Source organism: Macrotis lagotis, chromosome 4 (assembly GCF_037893015.1).
Source record: "Macrotis lagotis isolate mMagLag1 chromosome 4, bilby.v1.9.chrom.fasta, whole genome shotgun sequence".
Classification (NCBI taxonomy): domain Eukaryota; kingdom Metazoa; phylum Chordata; class Mammalia; order Peramelemorphia; family Peramelidae; genus Macrotis; species Macrotis lagotis.
Genome location: NC_133661.1, coordinates 13,712,068 through 13,730,082, shown reverse-complemented (window position 1 = coordinate 13,730,082; position 18,015 = coordinate 13,712,068). Strand labels below are relative to the sequence as shown.

The 18,015-nt window shown below is 37.7% G+C and overlaps 1 protein-coding gene across 1 annotated transcript in view; it reads right to left on the bottom strand.

Moving 5' to 3' along the window:
* Nucleotides 1-18,015, bottom strand: part of PRKG1 (protein kinase cGMP-dependent 1) — a 1,157,583-nt gene that overhangs the window by 823,234 nt on the left and 316,334 nt on the right.

The following is an 18,015-nucleotide window of genomic DNA, read 5'->3' as shown; positions in this document are numbered from 1 at the left end:
CTACAGGATGCATTGTGTCGTTCCTTACCCTTTCCTTGCAAAGGTTGCATTGAAAAGAAGCATTTTATTAATAACAAATGTTCTGCAGTTACTTGTAGCAATGACCTGATCCTATACCATTCTCATGAACCCCTTCATTTCAGGGAAAAAAACCTATTGAGTGGATATATATCTGTTTTTGCTTATGTGCTGTTGGTCATGTGTGGATATATGAAGAAAGCCTATCCTGATGATTCATCCAATGAGAGAGATTTATCTGGATATATCATGACTCACTACTTTGTGGCCAGATATTCTTGACATTATTGGAGTATCGAGGTGCCTCACTGAGATAGGGTGAAAAGATACTGGAAAAATACGTGAGAAGGATATCTCCGCACAGCATTCCCCTCCCTATAATAAGGATAATGTACAAGTCACGTCACAATTAACTTGGTTGGTATGGTCCTCTTTGAATATGGAGGACAACAACTATTATCATGCATGGATGACCTCTGGTCATCTGTTCTTAGACATTAGCCTATTTCTATTAGGCTATCTCTATTAGAAACCCATTAGCAGTTAAAAAAATTATTAGGGCAGTGGCACATCCTGATTTCAAGATCACATATTGGGAACCAAGAATCTCACTTGCATTATCCATCAAGTTTCATATAGAAAAGGTGGCTATAGTTTTCTGGGCAGCCATTTTACCTTACAGAGAGTTTGGAAGGACTAAAGTTTTGGGCACAACAGTTTCACATGAGGTAAAAAAATAAGAATCACCATCCTTTGAGCAACCAGAAATGACATCATTGCCACCAATCAATGACAACATGAGTTGGACCTGTGTAACAGAAGCCCCACTGACTTCTAGGAAGCTAATGACTTCTGGTTCATCACCAGGCTCTGCTAAGGGTACTCTTGGCTAAGCCCAGCTGGCTCCCTGTTTGCTATATAATCCTGAGTCACAGGGAAGGGAAAAATATAAAAGGTCAGTTACCCAAAGATCCTGATAACTGCTGTGAGCTTAATTGTATTACCCTGGCCAGAAGCCCATAAATATTTAACAGCTGCAAAGAAAACAATTTCCTGTGAATCTTCCTACTTTAGAATGATCAAAACAGGGATTTCAGGAAGGGTTAAAAGGAGTCAAGGAAAGAAATGGGGCTGGATATTAACAGGCTGTATTTTAATATTAGGACTGAATGAAATGAATGGGAAAGAGAATATGACTACATTATTTGCTCCAGATGGAATCAGATACCTATTTGATACTAAAAACTGCTCTATTATAGGCTGCCTAGAACAGTCCCTGTAGTCTAGATACTCAAGTCATATCCTGAATGCTTCTTGGTGCTTATATTACCAGGGCCACACCACTCTATTTCTTCATGCCTCACATTATTTATCTTTAAATTAAGATGCTGAACTAGATGACCCCCAATGTAATAATAATAATTATTAATTATTATATTAATTATGTTTCTAATAATTATTATGAGTTATTGTATGTTTTTAAGTCTATTAATCAGTTTAGTTGGTTTTCAGTCATGTCCATCTCTTCATGTCCCCATTTGGAGGTTTCTTGGCAAAAATAATGGTGGGGTTTACCATTTCCTTCTCCACCTCATTTTTACAGATGAGGAAACTATGAAAAGAAGATGAAGTGATTCCACACAGTTATACAGCCAGTAAATGTCTGAGGCCAGATTTGAACTCAGGAAGATGTCTTCCTGATGCTAGATCCTGTACTCTGTCCACTAGGCCACCTGGTCTTCCCAATTACATTGAAAATTATAATTAATCATTATGTCTAACATCTATCTAGAGTTTGTAATGTTCTAAGCACTTTATAGTTAGTGTCTGTGTGTGTGAGTATGAGTGAGAGAGAGAGAGAGAGTGTGTGTGTGTGTGTGTGTGTGTATGTGATCCTCACAATAAACCTGATAGGCTGGTTTCATTATGATTCCCATTTTATATGTAAAGAAAATTCAACAAACATTATTCAGTGAAATGCCCAGGTTCACAAAGCTAGAAGTGAGGTTGGATTTGAACTCAGGTTTTCCTGATTCCACTGAACAACCCAGCTACCCTAATTTCAGTTTCCAAATAGTGTTCACACAGATAAGGAAAAACAAAGAATTTTCTCTTCCAACACCTTAATTAGACAATTCCTTCCATTCCCCCCCCCCCCTTGCAATTTACATTACAGCTATTTATCCACAAAACCAATTTTCCTTTACAGGCTAGAAACATCTTGAAGGCAGGATATTTCAGTTAAATAAGGATTAATCCTAGAGGGCAGAACCCTTCAGAAGTCTGGGCCTAACACTACAGAATTCAAGCAAGCTGTTAGCTCTTCCTCCCAGAAGGCACTGCACTCCTCCTCATTCTGGTCGACTCCCGCATCTAGAATACAATTCTTCATCTTGGAATCCCTAGCTTCTAGGAAAACTATGGCCAAGCACTACTTTTTACATGTGGGCAAGTTGCTTCTCCCACAGAAAACAAGTTCTTTGATGGCAGGGGTGATTTCTTTGTTGCCTTTGTGTATTTGGTCTCTAAAGCAATACTTGACAGGTTTTTGGTGAGGAGGACGGGAGAAAGAGATGATGAAATACATCTGCCTTGGGGGGGGTTCCCATTAGAAAATTCCTTTTAACAATGCAGATTGGTAACTATTATGTTCATTATAGTCATAGAGAACTAAAACCAAGAAAAAGATGAAACAGCTTGCCAGGATCCAATAGCCAATAGGTGAGAAAGCATCATCCTATTAACTGCAGAGTCCAGTTCCTAACTGGACCTGTGGTTAGGAAGATCTGAGTTAGAATCCTGCCCCATGGAAGTACTAGCTACATGACTCTCTTGCTTAACCTCTGAAGGTCTTTTCTCATATAAAAAAATGAGGATGATAATACCACCTACTTCCTAGTGTCATTGTTAGGATCAAATGAGGAAATATTTGTAAATCACTTTGTAAACCTTAAAGCAGTAAATTCGTATCAATTATCATCTACATCACTTCATTATTTAGTGGCAAAGCTTAGAGATTTAAGCCATGTCTCTCACTATCAGTTATGTTATGCTGCCTTTTGCTTAGCACCTAGTAGGTACTTTATACATGTTTTCAAAAGAAAAATTCATTGCTTTTGGACCTAATGGGTTCTCCTTCTCAGAAGGTCTTCAAAGTGAAAAATGGATGTCCCTTGGCAGAAATTTTGTAAAAGGTCTGTAACTGCATGGCCTCCTGAGTTTCATTCTAAATAGAAAAATTTGTACTCTGATAAGGATGATTGAGTAATTATGAGGGATGATACCATCTGCGACTAAGGAATGGTCAGGAACTAAAAGTACTCCTCATGGAGCTACTTTTCTAATACCTGGCCCCTACTGCCTAGAATAATATCTAATTGTAGTGAACATGGCTGGTCATCAAACCACTGACTGAATGTTCATGGTAACTATCCATAAACAATCTAATTAGTCTTTGGCTCAAATGGGGGAACTGTCCTAAGTTCTGAACTTTCATTTACTTCTTGCTCTGAGAACTATAATTAAATCAAACTATAAATGAATCAATTAGCATTTGTTCAGTATTTATTATGGTCCAGGAACTGTGGGGGGAGGGTTGGTGGCATTAAAGAGAAATAGTAGGGGCAGCTAGGTGGCAGAGTAGCTAGAGCACTGGCCCTGGAGTCAGGAGTACCTGGGTTCAAATCCAGCCTCAGACATTTAATAGTTACCTAGCTGTGTGGCCTTGGGCAAGCCACTTGAACCCATTTGCCTTGCAAAACCCTAAAAAAAAAAGAGAGAAATAGTGACTATGTTGTCTCATTCATCATCCCTATGGCTTCCTAGATCATGACAGATCTGCATTTGATTGAGCAAATAATCACAATCATCCATTTGTATAATGCATTAGTAACTCATTTTATACACATCATCTTATTTAATCCTCACAACAATCCTGTAAAGGTAGGTGATATTATCATTCTCATTTGGAGATGAAACTAAGACTGATGGAAGTTAAACAACTTTTTTGGAGTCAGAAATTGAGTAGGTGTCCCAGGCAGGATTTAATCTCAGGTCTGTTAGTCCATTTTCACTATACCACTTGATTGCCATTAAAATGAAAAGTATTTTAAGAGTTATTTATCTTTGTATTCCCAGTGCTTAGCACAATGTGGCACAATTCATGTGTGTCTCAATTATTCATAGAGTTAAAGGGGCATTCTGCTCTCATGCCCTAATTTTACTGATAAGGAAGTAGAGGTCCCAGATGGTGAAGTGACTTGCTGAAAGTCAAAAAGAATTTGAATTCTAGTCATCTGACTCAGAATTCAAGAACAAAGCCTGGAAGAAACCAAAGAGATAATCAAGTTCATACCACATCTATGGACAAGGAGGAAAATGGGAGCAGAGACTGCTTAATTTATATTTCTGTATCCCCAGCTATAATGCTTGCCACATAGCAGGTGCTTTATTAATCTCTGGAATTGATTCGGTGATGGAGAGGAACTAACTTTCTAAAAAGTCAAACCAATAGCAAGGGGAAGATCTGAACCAAAGTCTTCTAATAACACTTTAAAAGTAATACAATTGCATTTATGCTTAACGACTTAGATTTTATTCACTTTATGTTTGTGCTATACTGTGTTTGTGTGTATATATATATAATATATATATATATATGTATTTGTATGTATATATGTATATATTTTCCTTAAGATAAATTAGTAGACAGATTGTAAATAGACAGATCTATGGAGATCTGGCATACAACAGACACATAATAAAAACTGATAGATTGAGAGCTCCTGTCCCTTCACCAGGTTTCACGACACTTCTTAATCATCCATACATGTCTGCAAACACATACATATATGTTAACCACCTAACTGTACCATCACTTTCTTCCAAAGGGATACTCTTCATGAGCCCCCTGGCCATATTTCATAGTTCCCATTATTTTCAGAGGCGACAATGGGGACACCAGCATACCCTATTATCAGCAAGCAAGCTTTACCTCTGAATAATTTACAGGGCCCTTGCCTTTCATTATAACTCCTATTCATCCCCTCTTTTGTGCTGTGATCTCAATAGATAGTGGATAGGCTTCACTGAGCCCAAGTTTCCCTTTTCCAAGATTCATTTCTTAGGAAGTAACTATCTCTCAATCACCTCTCCTACACATCTTGATTTAAAAGTCAATAATTTAATAAATTTATTGACTTTTGCACCAAACAGCGACCATGGCTAATAAACAAGCCCCTTCAGTCATGCAGGGCTCTGTAATTAAGGTAGGAGCCAGCCTCCTTGCCTGTATTTTTCTAGTTTTAGCATTCAACCACCATCAGTGAAATGCATAGTGAGGCCCAGAGCAACTGGTCACTGAGAGCCTTGCCTCATATCTAGAGAAATTTCACCAAAGGAAAAAAGAGCTCTGTGGTGGAATACATTGTTTATAATTATTTATTCTGTGTGTGTGTGTGTGTGTGTGTGTGTGTGTGTGTGTGAGAGAGAGAGAGAGAGAGAGAGAGAGAGAGAGAGAGACAGAGACAGAGACTGAAAGACAGACAGAGAGACAGAGAAATAGAAGAGGGAGAAGAGAAAAAATGAAGGAAGGAAGGAAAGAAGGAAAGAAAGAGAGAAAGAGAAAGACAGAATGATAAAGAGAGAAAGAAAGAGAAAGAAAAAAGAATGAAAGAAAGAAAGAAAGAAAGAAAGAAAGAAAGAAAGAAAGAGAAAAAAGAGAAAGAGAGCAAGGAAGTGGAGAGGAAAGAGAAAGGAAGGAAAGAGAGTAAAACGGATGGTTGATTCACAGATGGTAATAGCAAGATGTGACTATTCATATAATTTGACTAAGTTGAGAGGTTATATGTGATAGAGAAAACCTCTAAATTCAAGGTCTCCCTTTTGCTGACTATAGGGTCCTAGAAAAGTATGTTTCCATCCTTTGCCCTTAGTTTCTTCATTCATAATATGATGGGGTTGTAGATGATCTCTAAAGTTCTTTTCATTGCTAATATCCTGTTTGCCTATGATAGGAAAGGCTCATGGAGTTTCTTTTTTGGTTTTGTAAATCTAAGCTCAGCATTCCTAACTTTGGTTTTATATTTATATCTCCATAGACTGAGAGCTTGAAGGAACTTCATAAATTATTATGTCCAAACTCTTCATTTTCTAGATGGAAAACTGAGGTTTAGAAAAGTTAAGGTACTGATCTAAGATTTCTATTTGGAAAATTGCAGGATGAGGATTTGAATACAGATCCAGCTCTGAAATGTTTTCCAATGCACTGTACTACCTGTGTTAGTGTACCATACTTTGTGGTCATTTGTAGCTTGTCCTGCATTCACTAAGAGGACCAGAGACATCTGGAAGGTAATGTCTTGACTTGCAAGTGAATTGGATTTAAGAAAGGGCTCTGCAAATGGTTGGTAGCAAGTCTATATTTTACTCTTCCAGGGCTTTTATATGAACTTGTGGATTAAAAAATGGTCCCTGATCTTAAATGGATGAAGGACCTAAGATGTGGGGAAATCACACTACTGGTCTAAGGGCACATGGGTGGCTATACCTAGGTTCAAATACAAGATCTCAGACTGGTGTGCAGGCAAGTGGACAGTCTGTTGTATTTCAGATGTGCCAGGTGTGTTGTATGTCAGATGTGCATTCCGGAGGTCAGATGAGGGGATGAATTAGGAAGAAGAGGGATTCAACTAGAACATATCAACCCTCTCCTTTACACTTTATGCAAGTCTAAATTATTTTATATTTTTTGGTTTGCACGTCTCATCTCCCCCCACCAGACTTTATGCTTTTAAGGATCAGATATAATGTTTAATTTCACTTTTCTGTGATTTTATTTAAAACTAAATTCAAAATAATGTTGGCATATTGGTGCATTTGAGTTATTAGCTCCTGAATCCTTACCAATAGATGTATTTTATTTGAAATCAAATTAGAAGCCAATGAATATAAAGCAGAAATATAATGAAAGAAAAATTGGACCAAAAAATGGGGAGGATTTAATAAGACCTTAACCATTGCTCCACCGATTCCCAAATGAATGCTACTTTCAAATGTGTCCATGGAAAACACTTACTTAGACTCTCAGTAAATTCTGTTTCCCAAAATTAATGGAACTGGAGAAAGATACTACAATTCTAAAAGAAAATTGGCTATTCTTTGGGAGAACAGTCATAAGATTTTGATTAGTTTTTGTTGAATTGTTTCAGTCATGTCATAATCTAAGAACTCCACTTGGGTTTATCTTGTTAGGGATACTAAAGTGGTTCACCATTTTATTCTCCAAATCAATTTACAGATGAAGAAACTGAAACAAAAGGTTTAAGTGAGGTTATCAACCGCTAGTTAATATCTAAGGTCAAATTTGAATGCATGATGTTGAGTCTCCATGACTCCAGGCCCAGAGCTCTCTCCACTGCATCACATAGCTGCCCAAGAGATTTGAACTATATGATCACTGGTTTCCTCTAAATGCGATAGAATGCTATTCTATGGGGTCACTAATCCTGAGGATCAGAGGATTACAAAATCTTTCTTCTAGACCTGGAAAGCTCACTGGTCCAACTACTCATTTTACATATGAGGAAACAATTTCCTGAATGATCATTAACCGGCAATAAATGGCAAAGACAGAATTTGAACTCAGATCCTATTACTCCAAGATCAGCCCACTCCCACCCCAGTCAGTGGTTTCTCTATCAACAGATGGTTTCACAAAGAAAAAGATTTTACATTCAACAGCATCTCCCTTAAGCTCCACATCCAAAGACTTTTCATCATTAAAAATTAATGACAAAGGAGCCAAACTTGTTTAGAATAATCATGTTGTTTCCCAAGATCATGATGAAACCTGTGCTTTGCTGCATATAATTCCCAATTTCCATCTATTGCAGCTGTGTTTTAATTCTCTCTCTTGCAATGCAAAACCCTGCACCTTGGTGAGGAACAGTTCTTGGCTAATCTGTCCTTATTAGACACTACATCATTGTTTCTCATTATGACCATAGTTTTAAATTCGACACTACTTTGCCAACACCTTTTGCAAGACCATTTGTCTTTTTAAAAGTTGTTACTGGGTTACAGAACTGCCCAAATCATCCAGAGTCATTGTTATTTGCTAGAATAATTTAATTGGGGGCAAAAGTCCCTCTTGACTTGACACAGAATATTTCAAAAACACTGTTGCCCTTTCACCAAAAAAGCAAACATTTCCCTCCAGACTTGTGATTTCCATATTCTGGTCCTGGTTAGCTAAACTATAACTTGAGACTCAGGGCTGAATAAATATGGATCATGTTCAGAAAATTAAAAAAAGGAAATCTTGAGGCTTGTAGGTATTAAGAAGGATTTTCATGTTATTACAGAAACAGCACAGAACTGGGAGGCCAGAGACTAAAATTTCACCCTGGCTTTCTCCAGGATTTTTAGGGGACAAAAATTTTCTTTCTACTCTCCTCATTTTCTTCAGCTGTAAAATAAAGATGTTGATCTCATAGGTCTCTAAAGAACCCATTTTAAAGAAGTATGATCCTGCAATTTAATCTCTGGTCCTTAAGTCCCAAATATATAAGCAAAATGATCAAAAATCCTGGAATTATTCTATGTTGGACAATAAAGAAGAGAATACTAGGTTATTACTAGATATTGCTTAAGGAAACAGTTTTTTTCTAAGTCAAATTTGCAATTGTCTTAGTCCATTTGCAAAGATTAGGGAAGATGAATCTTTACCTTTTATATGACAACTATGGCCCTGATACCCAAGCTCAAGAAAGGGGATATTGAGAAAAAGAATAGGACATGAAAGCTGATAGATCCAGAGCTGTGACTTACCTGGTAAATGTGAGTTAACAGATTCTTTCTTCATTCATGTGTCTCCTTCACAGATGCTATAAGTATATACTTATAAGTATAGCTACATATATATATATATATACATATATACATATATACATATATATGTATATATAAGCTATAAGTATAAGTATATATATATGTATATGTATAAACTCTCAAGAAATAGAATGGTGAGTAGTTAAGTATTTGCCCTCAACAACTGGTTGTGTTGTTGTTCACTAATTTCTGTTATATTCAACTCCCTGTGACCCCACCTGGCAATTTTTGGCAAAAATACTAGAATGGTTTACCATTTCCTTTTCTAACTTATTTCACAGATGAGGAAACTGAGGTAAATAGTTCCCTGTAGTCACACACCTAAAAAGTGTCTAAGACCAGATTCGAACTCGGGTTATCCTGACTCTAGGCTGACACTCTATCCACCGTGCCACTTATCTGCCCTTAGCATCCCCAGATCATTTGAATATAGCCTTGTGATAATAATCCCTCTCTAGGAATGTGGTCTACAACTGAGAGGAAGTTGAAAGGAATGATCTAGAAGAGATAATTATCACAAGTCTAGATGCTCACATGGACAGTGGGATGTGCTCGCAGAAGACAGGTAACCGTTTCATATCCCCATTACATCAAGTATATATATTTAAAATGAAAAGTTATCCTTACTTGTATTAGAAAAGCACTAAAAGTTTTCCTAGAAAGTCCAGGGATAAAATAAAGATTTCTTTTTTCCTAATATTCGGACATAATTCTAGGATGCTTGCAATAGTAGTAAGATGAGAGAGGAAAATCACACCATGCCTACCAGCATAGAGGAGACAAAATCATCCCTAACTGTATGGAGAAAACCCCAGAAAACTAGTGAATAAACTAATTAAGACAATTTATGTTTTCAGTGAAGTAATAGAATTAAAAAAACATCATGACCATAATTGCTTCTTTATAGAACGACATAATCCAGGAAGAAATGGGTACAAGCAAAACTCAAGTCAAAATAACTATAAATGAGACAAAATGTGTATCTACATCAAGATATTCAGGATATATAACTGAAGAATGGAAATAAGATATAAATGATTCAAATGAATGGATGGTTGAGCTTCCAAAATATATTTCTTTTAATGGACATTAACTAAATCAATATAGATGTTGTAATGTTAAACAAACAAGACATTTTATGGAACCAAGAAAAATAAAAATAAAATTCAGTGGAAACAACATTTCAAATATTTAAAAGGAAACAAGAAAAATGATAATGAAGTTAAAGATAAATTAGCTTTATTAGACCTCATGCTATATTATAAAGCAAAAATCATTAAAACATTGGTTACTAGTTTAAAAAATAGAGTAGGAGATTTGTGGATTATCCCAGACAAGAAAATCCTAGAATAGCTCAGTATTTGATGAACCTAGTAACAAAAACCACTGACTGAAGGGTTCTTTCCTATTCAACCAAAAATATTTGAGACAACAAACTATCATAAACTAGCATTTGAGCAGCATCTTTTGCCAAACGCCAACCTAGACCAAACTACGCATCTGATACATGTTACCTAGGAGAGTAAAAGATCACTTCATAAAAGAAAGGAAGAGGAGAAGCATAGGAAACGCTTTCGATGACAACCAAGGAAGAGACAGAATAGAAGTCAAAGTCAAAAACAAACATTAAAAAAGACTAAGCATGATTTTAAATCACTAAAGTTAATGAAATTAGAATAAGAACAAAATATAGGGTAGAAAAATATTGAACTTCTCTGATAAAAGAGGTATTTTGATATCCAAAATACAGAGATGATAAAAGCAGATCTACAACACTATGAAACATGTCCAAATAGATAAATAATTGAGGGATATAAAGAAACAATTTTCAAAAGATGAAATGCAAAATAATAAAATGGAAATAAGTTTGTATATAGGAGAAATTCTTTGTCTCTTATTCATACATATTTATGGATCTGTATTTAATATAGGGTGTTTGTATCTATTTATACATATGTATACATGCATCTTTAGAGAGCCTTACATGTATGTGTGTATAATCTTAGAATGAGAAGGGGAAAAAACTTTGAGGCATTGCCCTTTACCATCCAAACTTGCAAAGATAATCAAATATAAAAATAGTAGAAAAGGTTATAGAAAGATAAGCACATTAATATACTAGTGAATAACACTCATTTGGAAATCAACTGGGAATTGTATAAGAAAATTACCAAAGTATTAATAATCTTTGAGTTCTCAATATCACTCCAGAGAATATACTCCAGGGAGTTCAATGATTGCCCTCCAAAAAGTGTCAAATGGATCAAAATCTCCATTTTTTTGTTAGCAATTTAGAAATGAACAGTTTATTGAATATGGTTTTGCTGACGGATGTGATAATGCACAACTGTCTGAAATCTCTGCTGCTGAGGAAGAGCCTTGTGGATTAATTAAAATCACAAGTTCTGAGTTGCCTCAGGCTGTACCTGATTGGGTGTCCATCTTAAATTCTGTTCTGATAAGATGAGCCCTTGGGGCCAAGGTTTATCACACTAGTAAGGGAAGGGAAAACCAAGTCAAATCTAAAATGGATCATGCCAAAGGCCCTATGACTAAAAGAGGTGTAATTAGGTCGCATGGTTGGCCATTGTAGTTTGAACTAGGTGAAATAGAAAGGATCAGTATCCAAAAGAAAAAATTATTGTTGTTCTGCAAACTAGACAAGCCATTCCCCAATTGACAAATGGTCAAAGGATATGCAAAGGCAATGTACAGATGAGGAGATCAACACAATCTACAGTCATATGAAAAATTGCTCTAAATCACTAATTACTAGAGAAATGCAAATTAAAGTATCTCTGAGGTATCACCTCACACTTCTCAGACTGGCCAATATGACCAGAAAGGACAATGATCAATGTTGGAAGGGATGTGGGAAATCTGGAACACTAATACACTGTTGATGTGAACTCTATGAATTCATCCAACCTTTCTAGAGAGAAATTTGGAATTAATCCCAAAAGACAACAAAAATGTGCATACCCTTTGATCCAACAATACCACTACTGGGTCTATACCCTGAAGAGATTATGAAAAAGGGTAAAAACATCACCTGTATAAAAATATTCATAGCAGCTCTGTTTGTGGTGACAAAGAATTGGAATCTGAGGGACTGTCCATCAATTGGAGAATGATTTAACAAACTGTGGTATATGTATGTCATGGAACACTATGGTTCTATTAGAAACCAGGAGGGATGGGAATTCAGGGAAGCCTGGAGGGATTTGCATGAACTGATACTGAACAAGATGGGCAGAACTAGAAGAGCATTGTACACCCTAACAGCAACATGGGAGTGATGATCAACCTTAATGGACTTGCTCATACCAACAGGGCAAAAATCAGGCACAATTTTGGGATATCTGTGATGGAGAATACCATCTGTATCCAGAGAAAGAATTGTGGAGTTTGAACAAAGACCAAAGACTTTCTATGTACCTTTAATTTTAAAAAATTGTCTGTATTATGTAATTCTGCTATATCTCATACTACATGATTCTTCCTTAAGGATATGATTTCTCTCTCATCACATTCAACTTAGATCAATGCATACTGTGGGAATGATGTAAAGACTAATAAACTGCCTTCTGTGGGGGTGGGGGTGGGGGAGGGAAGCAAGATTGGGGGAAAATTGTAAAACTCAAAATAAAACCTTTCTAAAATTAATATATATATATATATATATACACATATTAGAAATTCAGAAAAAAGGGGGAAGACATATGAATTAATACAAAATACAGACAAAAGGATCAGGAGACCAGTAATATTAATGAATTAAAAAAGACTAAGAAAACATTAGAGTCCAGATTAAATGCAAAGACTCATCTTGTTCTTGAAGATCCCTGATGATATACATTTCTCCTGTCTGGATGGTGGTCTATGAGTGCAGAATGTTGCATATATTATCAGATCTAATTACTGATTCAGTTTTGTTTTGGTTTTAAGGCTTTCATTTGTTTGGGGTGTGATTATGGTATTAAAAAAGTATATCAGTAAAACATAAAAAATACAATCTTCCTCAGATTATTTTGGTGGGAAAGTGATCAGATTCCTGAAGGCCAGCAAAGTAAGAGTGAGAGACTAATGTTTGCTTCCAAGAAGACCATGACATCAGGGAGCTGATGCTATGACAAGCACGTGAATTGGAAGTAGAACTTGGATATGCTGTAGCAAGCTGGAGAGGATTTGAACTCAGATCCAGTCAGAGCTATCCAGAACTTAATACTAAGCAGCTAAGGTCACCAGCCTGCCCATGGATTATCTGTTGACCATTGTAATGTTTAAAGCCTACCCACAAAGATATGGTATATATGGGATGAGAGGGTTCATCTACATCAGTGTAGTGAAGGCTTTCGTCAAGATGCTCAAAACCTAGGCTGGGCATTTGGCCTGCCCTATCCTGCCATTCTGGCTGGACACACCAAAAGGTAGAGGCTTCAAGGTATGGCTTGGTATGTTTCCTGTTTAAGGAATCACCTAAGGAGGCTTGTTACAAGTTTGGCAGAAGGTAATGATGCTTCAAGTTCTGGCATGGCAATCCCCCCAAAATGAAGTTTACTGAGTTATTGAGGGATGATTATCTTTCTTGGTGGAGAGTATGTTTATCTCATACATCTGTGAATCACTGAAGTATAAAAAGTGATCATTTACTTGAGAAAGGGGCTGAGACAATCACTGACTGAGTTCACCTGGGTTCAAGGGAAAAAAAAAACTTCTGTTATCCTGAAGTGGTATTTTTTTTTAAATTTTTCCCCCCACTAAGAGGGCTGCCCCAATCTCTCAAAATGCTATTGAGAGAGTCGTCCCTCAAACAACCTCTGTTGTAAAATGCTTAACATACTGCCTCATTTATGATGCTCATTGGATTTCTGTCAAAGGCTTTGCAGGAGGTGAACTCCAACACACAAAAGGGGCTCCCGAAACAAATGAGCATTATGGGTCTATTTTTTTCAAAGGGCCAAAAAAACTTTTTCCTCAAGTACGCCAGAACAGTAAATAATATTTTGTTCCTCTCTATTCACAGCAGGATTAGAAGGATTGAAATATCAGAATAACTGAACAGGAGGAAACAGTGATTCAGAAAAGGAGGGCTAATTTGCATGCAACTTAGACTCTGTAATTTTCAGGAGACTATGGGAGCCTGCACTTTGCTGGGGCACTGAATTTAAGTATTGCAAGTGGCAGGAATAACAATCACATTGTGAATGAAACCAATGGAAATATTAACTCATGGTACCTTCCATTCTTCAGCATGGGGATTCAGGAAGTTATAAAAGTCATATTATATTAAATTGTTTTGCTTGTTTTCCATCTAGCTATGGGTACTTCCACAAAAGCTCTGAAAAGGAACTTCTCTATTTGGACCAAGCCTCAGAAACCAGGACTGTGACAAGGGACAAGAAGGAAACAGGTCCATATTTGAGGGGAGGCAGAGAGCCTAGGAACCCAAGCTGAAGGATCCTCTAGGATATGTGGCTTTGGAGAGAGGACAAACTCACAGGATCCCAGAATCTCAGAGTTGGGAGGAGGCTAGCAGCCCCTGATATCAACCCATACAACAAAGAAATCCTTCTGTAATATAAGACAACTCATCTACCTCACCATCTCATCAGGGAAGCTAAGCAATGCTTAGAGTGTTTGGCTTGAAGTCCAAAAGAGCTGAATTTTAATCCAGCCTCAGATACTTACTAGCTGGGAAAAATCACATAGTTGCTGTTTGCCTTAGTTTCCATCATAAATGAGGCAGTATGTTAAGCATTTTACAACTGAGGTTGTTTGAGGGACGACTCTCTCAATAGCATTTTGAGAGATTGGGGCAGCCCTCTTAGTGGGGGGAAAAATTTAAAAAAAATACCACTTCAGGATAACAGAAGTTTTTTTTTCCCCTTGAACCCAGGTGAACTCAGTCAGTGATTGTCTCAGCCCCTTTCTCAAGTAAGTGGGATGATAACGGCACCTAACTCCCGGTGTGGTTGTGCAGATCAAATGGTATAGTAATTATAAAGAAGTTAGCTCAGTGTCTGGCAACAAGTCACTATTGAAATCAGGCACTGTCATAGTTCTATACGTGATGATCCTATCTTCCTTACGTAGCTTACTATTCTCATTATCCTTCTTTTAAGTGTTGGCACTGACCCAGGACAACGCCTCAGCTGCTGCCACCCTGGTTATGGCTCTGCCTCACACCCAAAATGGACATTGCAAGAAGAATGTATCGTGTTCTAGTAAAGGATTTGGCCTTGGTGACTGCAAACCATCTAATTCTGCAGGATTCATTTTAGCAAAAATAGTGAGAATTTTGTTTTCTACTAGGTCATCAACTTACTGATGCAGGGCAAAAGACTCATAAGACATAGGGTCTTGGGGCAGCTAGGTAGCACAGTGGATAGAGCACTGGTCCTGGGGTCAGGAAGACCTGAGTTCAAATCCAACCTCAGACGCTTAATAATTACCTAGTTGTGTGGCCTTGGGCAAGTCACTTAGCCCCATTACTCTGTAAAACTTGAATGTCTTGTTTGTTTTTTGCCTGACCAGTCATTTCTATAGTAAAGGGACCTCCAAATGTGAAAACTTCCTCTACCAGGTAGTTCAATAATTTCTCTGCAATGCATCAACTTAGTTTATTGGTGACAGTAAATGAAAAAAGTTGTCCATGTCTGGGACACAATATGTCCAAGGAGACCTTGAGTTCAAATCTTCCTGATTCTTAGGGCAGTCCTCTCTCAAGTCACCACACCACCCTGCTGCTTCATAGAGATATTATCAAATAGTCAGGTGAATGTTCCCAAAGGTGAACGGAGGTTTGCAGATGGTCAACCGTGGGATTATTTGGATCTGTGTGCTCCTTTCTCCTTGTGCTGTTCTTAATGAGCATTAGTGAACACCACTGTGAAGAGAACTGCAGCCTACATCAATCAGCGCTGCAGAGGACAAAGGAGTTGAGTAGTTGAGTGAAGAAATCGTAAGAGCTTCCAAACTAAGACCCCAGGAGCTAAATGATCTGGCGATGTCAATGCAAAGTGGGTGTGGGGAAGAGAAAAGAAACAAGTATGGCTAAGGAAGGAGAAATGGAAAACTCTGAAGACATATGGCCTGCCCGTTTATGCTATGATCACCCTCACAGAGCAGAGCAGACAAAAGTCTTACTGCAATCCTTGAAATTGGAAGCAATGGTAAATATTTTCTGATGGTAAAAGAATTGTGCCAGGGGAAGGCAAAGTAGAATCTGTTGTAAGTCTATGTGTTTGTGTGTCTGTGTCTGTGCATGTGTGTGTGAGAGAGAGAGAAAAATAGAGCCAGACTAGGCATATGAAAGTGTCTATGTATAATCTTGTATGTCTGTGAATGGAAGTGTATGGATATGTGAGTGAATTTCTGTGTGTGTGAGTGTGAACATGAGTGGGCATATGTGTCTATGTGAGTGGGAGCATGTGTGACTACATGTGAGTGTGTCTGTATGAATAGGAGTATGAGAATGCATGTATGTGTTTGTAAGTCACTGGAAGTGTGTGTGTGTGTGTGTGTGTGTGTGTGTGTGTGTGTGCATGCACATATGGCCAGGACCTTCACTGGTGAGATCAGGGGCCCAACTGAACACCTCCTAATACAGAAGGGTGAAAATGAACAGTTGCTGCTTAGGACATCAGCAGTTTGGGCCAGATCTCTTCAACATGTGGCTACTGCGGAACCAACAGAAAAGGAACAAAGTGAAGGCAGCCTTTTCTTTGTCCAGGACTCTGTTATTCAGAGGGGAACTAACGCTAAACATTTGTTAGAACATGAGGCTAAAGAAGCCAGGAAACATCCTAAGCAACAAACACTTGATCCATTTGCTAAGAGGAGAGATGGGGCAGCTAAGGACAGGCTTATTTACAAAATGCTATTTAGAAGAAGATTCCTTCCATTGAGGGAATAGCTTCCATTTGTTCAGACCCTTCAGATTTACAGAACATTTTGTGTACCTTATTTCATCTGCTCCCCCTAGCCAAGCCACGTGGAACTCATTCCTAGTCTATGAGGAAGCAATGGAATATACACAATCTCTGAATTATAGAGCCTCAGTTTCTTCATCTGTAAAATGAATTGGAGAAGAAAATGGCAAACCCCTTCAGGTTCTCGCCAAGAAAACCCCAATTGATGTCATGGAGAATTGGCCACAATGGAAAATGACTACACAACAAATAAACTTGGCAGCAGCTTCTCCCACTTTAGCAAAGTTCCACCTGTTACGAATTTTCCAACTCCATATAGTCTAAATTATTTTCTTTACCCACTCCACGAGTGTCCTTCAAATACCTGAAAACCATGGTCACGTAGTTCTTTGGAAATCCTGTTTTTGAGGCTCCAGGCTCTCATTTTGTCAAATGATTTGACCATTGTAATGCAAACAATAAAGAAATTCAATTTGAGCCCCATTCACTCCTAATTCTTAGTCAGTAGAGGTCACCTCAAATCCCTCCCCCAAGAGAACTGAATGAACCTCTTGGGCACATCTGAGCTGACTTCCCTTAGGATGGGGGCTCAAGAACTATTTGAGCAGACATTCCACAGGAAGAGGTTAAGAGTAAGTTCTGGGGGTGGCTAGGTGGTGCAGTGGATAGAGCACCGGCCCTGGAGGCAGGAGGACCTGAGTTCAAATCCAGCCTCAGACACTTAATAATTACCTAGCTTGTGGCCTTGAGCAAGCCACTTAATTCCATTTCCTTGCAAGAAACCTAAAAAAATAGAGTAGGTTCTGTTCATCTAACATTGATGACTTCAAATTTGGGCATAAAAACTGTTTTAAGGCAAATAGAGGTCACTCAATAACCCATTGATCTAGAAAACCAACCTTTACCAAGCTCATGGGTTTCATATTCTATTCTCATTTTTCCCTATCTTTATTTTAAAAGGAGCAAATGTCTTAAATAGGTTAAAGCAGACTTTCTGAATATTTTAACGTTCTCATAAACTGCAAAACTGCATTTAGCATTAAAAGCACTTGGCCCACTGAAAGGCAAGTCTTTCTTTTATTCTGATAACATAAAATGTGCTGGCTTAGCCAATCAAAGCAGTTTCCCTTGGCCTAAAGGCATACTTTTTAAAAAATTTAAGCTTCTCTGTGTT